Source organism: Micrasema longulum, unplaced genomic scaffold (assembly GCF_059751315.1).
Source record: "Micrasema longulum isolate JH-2025_06_02 unplaced genomic scaffold, ASM5975131v1 h1tg001738l, whole genome shotgun sequence".
Taxonomy (NCBI): Eukaryota; Metazoa; Arthropoda; class Insecta; order Trichoptera; family Brachycentridae; genus Micrasema; species Micrasema longulum.
Window position 1 is genome coordinate 1 of NW_028278916.1, and position 10,522 is coordinate 10,522.

Below are 10,522 nucleotides of genomic sequence, written 5' to 3' on the forward strand. Positions count from 1 at the left end.
TCCAAACGTGCCCGTCTCTTCGTCTGGACATTTATTACACTAAAATTCAAATTTCATTACATTTCACCACAACAGTCACACAAAATATGAAAAACAACGTGCTGATAGGATAGATGTTATAAATATAACACTTAGTGCATTGATTGTAAATTTTAATTATTTTTTTTTCTTGTGGGAGCAATAATAAAAAAAATGGGAAGAACGAAGGTGTTTTTCCATCACGGTGGTTTTATAATTATTTTTTTACAACTACGATAGTGAAGATGTATAGTGTGATTTGCATGTTATAGCCTTGACGAAGAGATGGGTACTTTTCAAAACCGGTAGACAAAGAAAATTCGTTATGTGGTTATGTAGGTACTAACATTTCATAAAATTCTGGAAATTCTGGTTTGTCTTTAATTCTATATACTGATTTATTTTTTTAAGATCCTCATGACTTTTCAATTTGTTTTTGCCATGTATTTTTTTTTATTACATTCTTTTACCTTATTTTCTACCCGGTATTTTGCTGTTGTTTTAAATATGCATTTTGCTGTACACATACATTCATTTTTTTACTATGACTTTAAATATGTTTCTAACTATGTATTCTGTTTTTATTTCGCATTTTACTAAGTTTTTAAGTATTTTCATTTACACATTTATATATTTTTAATATTTTTTACTATGTTTTCACTACATTTATTAAATTGTTTTTTACTCTATTTTTGTTTCGTTTTTATACAACCTTTTTTACCATGTTTTACTTCATTTTTTACTTTGTTTTTCACTTTTCCTCTATCTTTATAACTGTTTCTATATATTAATTAATGTTTGTTATAATTTTTTACTGTCTTAGAACGGGGTTAATAACCCTAGTTAGGAAGTCAAAGCAAATTTGTAAAAATTATAATTTGTGATATAATAAATATAATATGATAATAAAGAAATAAATATTGAACAAAGTTATAATTTTTTGCAGGAAAAAAATTGTTATGCATGAGATGTGAATCCTTAGTGGCGCCACTCAGTATCGCTTCTATAGAACAAGTGTGGGAGAATACTAACACCTAGAGAATTGTTTCTCGAATACTATTCGATACAACTCAACTAGCTTTGAAATTTCTAGAACTTTGGACGTAAATTACAAAGATGTTTTGTGAATCGTTTTCTACATAATATAAACTAAAGTCCTTGACAGCGTAACGTACAATTTATTTCAAATTAATACATGAAGCGCTAACTCTCCGGTTCTCGATAGTAAACTACTTAAATATACATGTTTTTTCTATCCAAGCTGCATCCCAGATATAACGTTGCCTTCAATAATTCAAAAAAATAAAAGAACAAATCACAATACTCATTCAAACCGTAACATGTTTTTTAAACCTGTTTTTATATGTCATTTTATTGCATTTTAAATTAAAATAATTTATTTACCTAATTTTATAAAACTGCAATAATTGCAAACTAAGGATTACAAAATATCTTAAACTATGACTGGATAGCCCGTTTTGTCGACTAACGGAAACGTTTTTTCGTGAACAAGGAAGTTTTGAGGTGATGTCACAGCGCTGCGCGTGAAGTCTAAATTTGGGCTTGTGTGGGCTCGACGCAACCAATCCTTCATAGGTTAGCCATGATTTATGAAAAATAAATGTTTTTTCATAGTGTAATTTTCACTCTTTCATTTCGGCTTTTTTTCTGACAAACAAAACAAAAGAATCTCCCTATAACAAGAGTTAAGTTTGTAATTTCACATTTACAAAATAAAGACTTATAAAGATTATACATATTTAGTACGATGCACGAAAATACGATTTTCGTAAGTAGATGTATCAAAATATCTCAATCAACGTGACGTCTGTCCGGCTCCAATGTTTTTTGCGTACTAAATTTTTAAAATTGCGTTCTACATAAATCGTATTATTCATTCGGGTCACTCCGTACAAATTTATGTGAAAATCGAACGTGACAAAAAAAAAATTCTTATGTGACAGAACAAATGCATACATTGTTTTTTTCTTTAAAATATTTTATTTTATTTTTATAGTTCTTTATAATAAAAGCTTCAGTATCAAGAAAAAAAATTAAGTTAACATGGTTGTAAGATTTTTATTGTGTCTACTACAGCTTAGGTATTTTGCAGCGTTCTCAACAATATTTATGTATGATTATCTGTGTTCACGTGTTAAATATCGAAATAATAGTTTTTTACAGTAAATTTTGCTTCTTTTCCGTAGTATACATTAAATAAATATATTTTTTAATACTTGCACTGACAGTATACTTACGCCCGTAGTAAACTTTGTGTGCCTTTATTGCGCCTTTTTAAAATTCAGTGCGCAAAAAATGACACAATTAAAAGACTTTTTATCTTCGCAGAAATCAAATCTTGGACCAAAAATATAACAATCAAATTATCTAACCTTTACACCACGTGGCAGATAAAAATACCAGAATTGTGACACAAATGTTGGTGTGCATGCTTCATAAATATACAATGTTTATGGCTCTCCATTGTAATTTTGTACAATTTATGATTCGCATTTTTGATAAAAACACAAAACATTGTAATAAAAAAGATAAATAGACAAATAAAATAATTTATGATCTGCTTTTTATACATATGTTCCTATTTTAACATCTGTCAGCAGTATTTTATTTCGGCGCATTAAACAAGGACAATAAAATTAAGTCTGTTGGGTTCTGTCGTGAAATTGCGGAATTCAGGCCAAAGATCTGAGGTTCGACATTGCATCTTTTCATCCTCTTGTTTCAAACACAATTATTAACTACTAATTGAAGGTTTAAAAAAAAACTGCATAACTAATTGACATATTAATACATAGATGCGTCCCACAAAGTAAAATATTTTAAACAGTAGCGACACGAAAACGTAACCGTAATTCCTCAATTTGTTTTTTTTTTTATCCAGTGCTGCATTCAACAATCATGCATATGAGAAAAAAAAATGGAGGATACTTTTTTTTTGTACACAAAGATGTTTGTATTTTAACCTGAACAATCAACATTCGTTTTAGTAGATCCTAATCAGATGTATTCAATAAATAACATATGAATTCAACCTATTTCCTTTTTTTTATTTGATTTAGGGGAATTAAAAAATAATAATAATGAATGTAACTCACATTAATTATGTGTTTAAAACGTATTCCTAACGGCGCAGCCATGTATGTAAGAAAAGCTTTGCGATTTCGCCGCCATTCGTATTTATGACGTATATTTCAATTCAATTTCAATTTTATTTATTTATATATATATATGAACATTACAAAATAAAATATCTAAATTCGTACATATATAAATAATTAAAATAGTAAGGCGAAATTAGGTTTACACAAAAATAACACATAAGTATACATAATATCTAGAGAATAATATATTAAAAAAGTAAGAGAATCTTGTAACGAAAAACTCTCTCAGAGATGGGAAAAATGACAATTTACAAAGTAATATTGTTCAACATGGGTATAGCCTTTCCAACAGGCATAACTATTGGCAGGTTGGTCCTGTATATTGGAATGTGAATCAGTCTATGCTGACGCTGTCTAAGGTAATTAATCTTTATTTTCTATTAATATGTTCTCTAACTTATTCAATTACTTTATTGGTTGGTTGGAAGAAATTGCCACTTGGCAATAAGCTCGCCAATGTACAAATAACATTATGCACAAAAAGTTAAATAAATAAAAAAATAAATATCCGGAACATAAAAGTTAATGCTCCGCATAATTTCAAGCTTGTCAATAATACCGCACAACAATCGAAAGAAGTGCGTTGTTAAATACACATTCCTTCTGGCCTTCAAACTGCTATAACCAAGCGTACCCTGGAGGGACTCAGTGGGATAAAGCCATGGATAATATCCGCACTCCCTCATGTAGAGAAACCGAAGAAATTTCTTCCGAACCCTCTTCACCATAAGAGAGTACTTCAATTCACACGGTCCCTAAATCATCGATCCACTCTCGAGTTTACATCGCACCAACGAGTTATAAAGAATTCTCAGTACTCGTGTACTACCAAAAACCCTGGCAGTACGCAAGACGAATCCTAACATCTTTAACGAACTACTACAAACTGTTTCAATCTGATCATGAAATGTCAGGGAACTTACAAAAGTGATGCCTAGATCTTTAACCTTCGATATCCGTATAAGATTCTAGTCATTCATCCTATAGCATTCTATTTACAAAACATAATATTTATATTTGAATAGTAATTGTTATTAATCAAATCAAAATCAAAATCATTAATGAAAAGTTACAAAACTCTTTTAAAAATATTTACCCGAAAGGTTTTAACACGTTTTCATGACACAAGCAGGTATTTTGGTTTTGATTTTAAACGTCACGCCTGGCGGTCTCTGAACGACTTAATACACGTATGGCATGAGTTAAGTGTCATTATTTTTAGAGTTGAGGGCATGTATGTTAATACGCCGATGGCATAACTGAAATAGTAACGTTTTCTCATTAACCGTGAACAATATTATATATTAAAAATGTAAGATTATGGTTTCTGAGAGTTTGAGCTCCTATTCTAGTAAGAGATTAACAGAAGACACGAGGTTGCTGTTGAATTCGTATTTACGAGTATTACATGGTGAATAAGATACAGCACTGGATTAGGTAGCGCGAGCGTAGCGGCGATGATGGGTTGAAGAGACTGCACTTGAACTACATGCACGAACTGAGTGACTGTCTGTTTGAACTTTACTGGACTGAGCTGATGCTGAACTGAACTTGGCTGCATCCTGTGTTCTCCTTATAGGCCACGTTTCTTTGTTGTTCATTTTTTCATAGTAGGGATGATGTTAATGTACTGCATGACGATGCTCTCGTCTTTCTGTGCAATACTGTTAGAGTTGCATAAATTATTATATTGGATTCTATAGAAAACGATGACTTGCTTCATCGGTCGTTGAACTATAATTTCAAGTTAAACTATTTAGCACGTCTGTGTCATCGATCACGGACCATGAACCCTACAAAATTTAATGAAACTTTAGAATTATTTTGACACAATATTGTAAAACGGAAAACATTTTTAAAATTTTTTTTTATTATTCATTCAGATATCAAATATGAGGATACAATATTACTACTAAATACAATGTTTATTTTAATTCAATACATATATTTATATTAACGTTTTACATTACGCAAAAAAAAATTCTTGTGTACATAATGGGGAGTGACGTCTTACAATAGTTTGAATATTTATTTTTAATTATTAATATTTTTAGGATAACATATTAACTACAAAAAATCATAAAAAAATGTATTTTTAATCATTGCTACACAAAAAATTATCTTAATTGTAGCTTTTCACTTTTTTCTTAAATGTGTTATATTCCTGACTGCATTTTTAATTTTCTTTGTTAATTTCATTAAATAAAAAGATTCCTCTGAAAGTATAATGATGTTGTGCTGTAATTGTTTTAAATTTGGGAATTAAGATATTACCACTTGTTCTAGGACGCGTACTTACATTTTGTGACGTAAAAACACTACCATTTATTTCGTTTATATGTATTTGAAGCAAAAAATTCTTTTAATATAACAATTTTAGATCTAAAACCTGTTTTTTTTTAAAATAATTAAACAGTGGGAAAAGTAAACGGTTTTTTCAAAATAACTTTTATTATAGATTTTTGTATTTTTTCGACATGTCAAGATAATTTTAAGTATAAGGTATTTCAATTTCATAACAAACATTGAAGTCTGAGAATGGACGCAACAGCATTATACGATCGTTTTAAGGGTGCGGCGGTGGACCTAGCTTGGGCACGTGCTGCGGATACCTCAAGAAACCCTAAACCCAAATTGCCATTTTTTCCCACCTGCGGCCTTCCGCCGTCCTGGAAGACAGTGAATGACGCTTTTACACCTTTATTAGGCGGAACTAAGGGACGGGGGAGAAGATGAGAGTATTGGCTGGCAATAGGGCCTCCTGAAAGTATCTGGTGATGTCCACATGCTCCATTTAGAGGTGAATGTAAGCAAAGAAGGGGAATTAAAAGAAGACTGATACTTAAATAACTTTCAGCTTGTAGATATTTTTTTCCATAATTCTACATGAACATTTTATATCTTCAACTACAAAATAATACAAAACAGATAGATTTACATTTGACGTTTAGGCGTTCTTTTAAAAATTAGTCGTACACGTGTACTTATGGACAAAAATTGATAAAAAATTATTCCAAAGAGATTATTCTTTATTTATTATATTTTTTTTTGTAATTAACTTAAGATATCATGAATATTTAATTTGTGGAACATTTGTTATGACTACATAATGAGTTCCTAACATAATTCTGAAATTGAAATTCAGCTTATCCTGAAATAAATTTGCCCCTGAAATTTTAGACGCCGCATTCTGAAAAGTTTGTCAAAGCACTATTCAATATTTGTCTTATCTCGTAAGGGTGTTCCTATTTAAACAGGGCTCTAGAAGTATTATTCTAATAAAATTGGTAGGAAGGCTTAACCTGCGGTCAGATAAGCCCTTCGTTACCCTTGTCAAATTTAATAAAACATTTTGAGCCATTATTTAACTAGTAGTACTTTTGATAATTGATTGCATCCGGGTGGGTGAAGTTTAAAGTTCTGTTAAAAATAATCAAAGAAATTGAGTGCTTCGTAGTAAGTGCATTTGTGTACAGTGATTGAGGTCAAAGTCTCAATTCCTGGCAGGGCGGACGTAAAATGAACGTACTTATGCAGAAAGCAGCCACTCAAAGAAAATGTACTGTAAAAGTAAAACTGAGATAATAGCACTTTTATAAAAAGAAAAAATAATCAAATCTACACAACAGTTGGAACGTTTTTTGCTTTTGGGAAATGATAAATAATGCTGACATTTGTTTTTTTATTAAATTAAAAACAAAATTCAATCATGTATTTGACCAGTTTTAATGATTTATTATCACAACCTAAGGTTTGCATTTTGCGGAAAACAGCCTACCCTAGTAAAAATCTTATTTAAATTGTGTCAGTAGGAAATCATTTTGTATATTAGGGTATATATTTTTTAAGAATCACGCCATTCATTTGTTCTGGTAACTTTAAAATCAATTTATTATGTTGAATTTTTGTGATTTTTTAAAGTCTGGCTGACTGGAATATGCATTTAAAACAGATTTATATTACATTTAATAATACTTCATTCAAATTTTGAATGTATGAAGTAACATTCTGTTTTAAAACATGTTTTCTTGAACATAAATTTACAACATTAAAATAATATGTATTTATCAATTTTAGTTTAGTAAAGAAAATTAGAATTTTGTAGGAATGAATCTTCCCGTCATCATCCATACCTTAAGATTTTTCTAATACTGTGAGTGGTTTCGGGAAATTGAAAAATGTCGTTTTCGCGATCAATTATTTTGTGATTAATATAGTTTTTTGCGTTTTTAGCAGAACATAGAATTGACCTTACAGCACCCGAAAACACTAATATCTAATTTGTCCAAAATTATGGACTTGCTGCTTTCTACATTACTACATTAAAATATTCTTCGTTCTTATTCTGAAAGCACCCTTTTAATTCCCATTCACAATTTCTTCTTCTTTTTAAACTCATAAGGAGTCCATGCAACTCAATTGTGGAGTCATCCTCATCCACAATCAAAGATTTTTCCACAGTAGCTCAGTTTAAATCACGCCAAAAAAATCCCCTTTCTTATCTTTAAACTTTTTTTTTTTCCTATAACTTAATACCTTTTTCCTATTGAAGACAAATAACGATATAAATTTATTAATACATGTTTTCAATAACATTCAAGAGTATATTTTATTACAAATAACACCTATGTATAATATTATTTGAAGGTTTGAAGAAATTTTCATTTGACAATACTCCCGCTAATAAGAACATATGAACGTACAAAAAAGGTTGTAGTCCCGTGGCTAGAACCGCTGACTCACGAATTAAAAGTCTGGGGTTCAAGTCCCATTCTACCTTCTTGTTCTTAGTGGTGGGGGTCAGTTCTATGCAAGCTCCTGACGTCACTTCAACCTGTGAAAATCACCTCATTCTACCACAACTTGTCTTTTTTCTATTTTTCAATAGTGAGTTATTTATAACTTTTAAAAAATAAATTGAAATTTTAGTCAATCGTAAGAACACAAAAATTTATTTAAAAAAATATATATTTTTAACGATGTTTTTAAAAATACGTTCGCTGCGCAACGCCGTGGCACAGTTGGTTAGTCGCGAAACTCTGAAACTATTCCCCCTTCTTTCAAGAAAAAAAAAATCCGAGAACCGTTTTTTTTATAAAATTTCAAAAAACTAATCTGGGGTGGTAATGATGAAATTCGTTGGCAATTGATTGTAAGTTGGTTGTTCCGCGTAAATAATAATTTGTGAACATTGTTTTTTTTTATTTCCTATTATTATAAATAATTATTCTTTTTATTCATTTTTCAATGCAGTTGGCTAATATATATGATGATGATCAAAAGTTTTATTCTGTAGTTTTAATTAATCGATGATATATAAAAACGTTTATGATATCAAAAAATAAGTAATTGTGCAGAAAAATAATAAAAAAACTGTCCTAAATAAACTTTTTCAAGTTGATTTTATCAATAATACTTTATGTAATATTTGTTTATGTCTAAGGAATTTGATCTTAAATAGACACTCCCCAGACGATATCCACCCTATCTATCTTTCAACAAATACTTCCAACAATGCCTTACTCACCCTTTACCTAAACCATGACCTTACAAATTACAATAGAATAACCAACCCCTGAGATTACACATACATACATATATATATATATATATATATATATACACATGTGTTTGTGTTCAAATAGCCAAGAGATAGCATTCTAAGAATGAATTATATTTTTAGTTCACTCCAATTGAGGGTAGTTTCTCCCAAAATGGTAGGAAGTGGTATTCAAACTGAAATTGTGGTTTAATTCTCATTTATACCCAAATAATGTTATTTTCTGAATGTAATTTTCTTAAATGGGGATAATTTTAAGGAATTGTTTACTTTATATATTTTTAACAAAGGTAATGAAATGGTAATTTGTGAAAAGAGTACAAAAAACAAAAATCGCGTCGAAAGCTGAAAAAGCTTTCGACGTGATATTTAAAAATGCGATCATATTTATTGATTTATTTAGTTTTTTGTTATATAATGGCCTAAGCCATTAACTAGAGTTAAATGAAAAAACTCTTTTTCTTATCAGCCTGTTTTTCTCCACTGCTGGATATAGGCCTCTTTCAAATTTTTCCATAGTTTTCTGTTCTGGGCACTTTGTTTCCATCCATGGCCCAAGAGTTCGATGACGTCGTCAGTCCATCTTCTCTGTGGTCTCCCTACTTTCCTTTTACTTTCGTAGGGTCTCCAGTTTAGAATTCTGAGGGTCCACCTATTGACTTCTTGTCTCGTCACATGACCCGCCCACTCCAATTTTGTCTTCCCACTTTTTCTGCGATGTCAGTCACCTTTGTACGGCGTCGTATCTCTTCATTCCTTATTCGGTCTCTTAAGGAGACGCCCAACATTTGTCTTTCCACAGACCGTTGAGTACACTAAATTTTGTAAACACTTCTAGCAGTGAGTGACATGGTTTCAAGACCGTATGTTGCCACTGGCAGAACAAAAGAGTTGTTGACTTTGGTCCTAAGATTATTTGGGATTTCCTTATTTCTGAAAACATGTTTTAGCTTTCTAAACACAGCCCAACTTAACCCGATTCGTCTGGGTAGTTCCGCAGTTTGATTAAATTTTCTCAATTTTATTTTGTGCCCAAGGTAAATATATGAAGAAACACACAACAAAAAGAACATTTAACTTTGCAACAAAGACATACAAGGCAACTAAATAATGGTACACAATGCGAGGTCTCCAGAACTGATTTCTGTTATTTGTCAATTTGGCAAAAAATGTTATTCGGGTCGATTCTATTACTCGGGAAAGTGAAATCTGATCTTGATATAATTATTTTCCATAAATCACATTTTGCTAGCTAAATTCCTTTATAAAAATTGGTCCATTTTAAAAATCCTGCATACGCACATCCTGTTTTGCTACCAAAACACGTTATTTGCATGATTAGTTTTCAAATACACCTTATTGCATACTAAATATGCTTTGACATGCAAGTCTAGTTTCGATTCTGTATATGCATCCTCACTAATTGAAAATTTTAATAACTGAAATCATAAATAATATCAATCATTTTTTTTTTTTAATTGATAGGGGTATTATATTTTACCTATATTTCATAACTTCCTTCAATATCATTATTTTCCTACCTGCTGATAAGCCTTTAAAAAAGAAATTTAGAGGTTCATTCGTTTAAAAAAAAAGACTTAATTGAAATATCTAGTTTTGTTGAAACAGAGGAAAAATTGTTTTTGAGAAGGGAATATGGAGATCTAGGCATTTACAGGGCTTACGACCTCTCGTCAGCTGGTTTACGTGGCCATTTTACAAACTTTTTTTTTTAAATAAAAACCTTTATTACAGTAAAAAA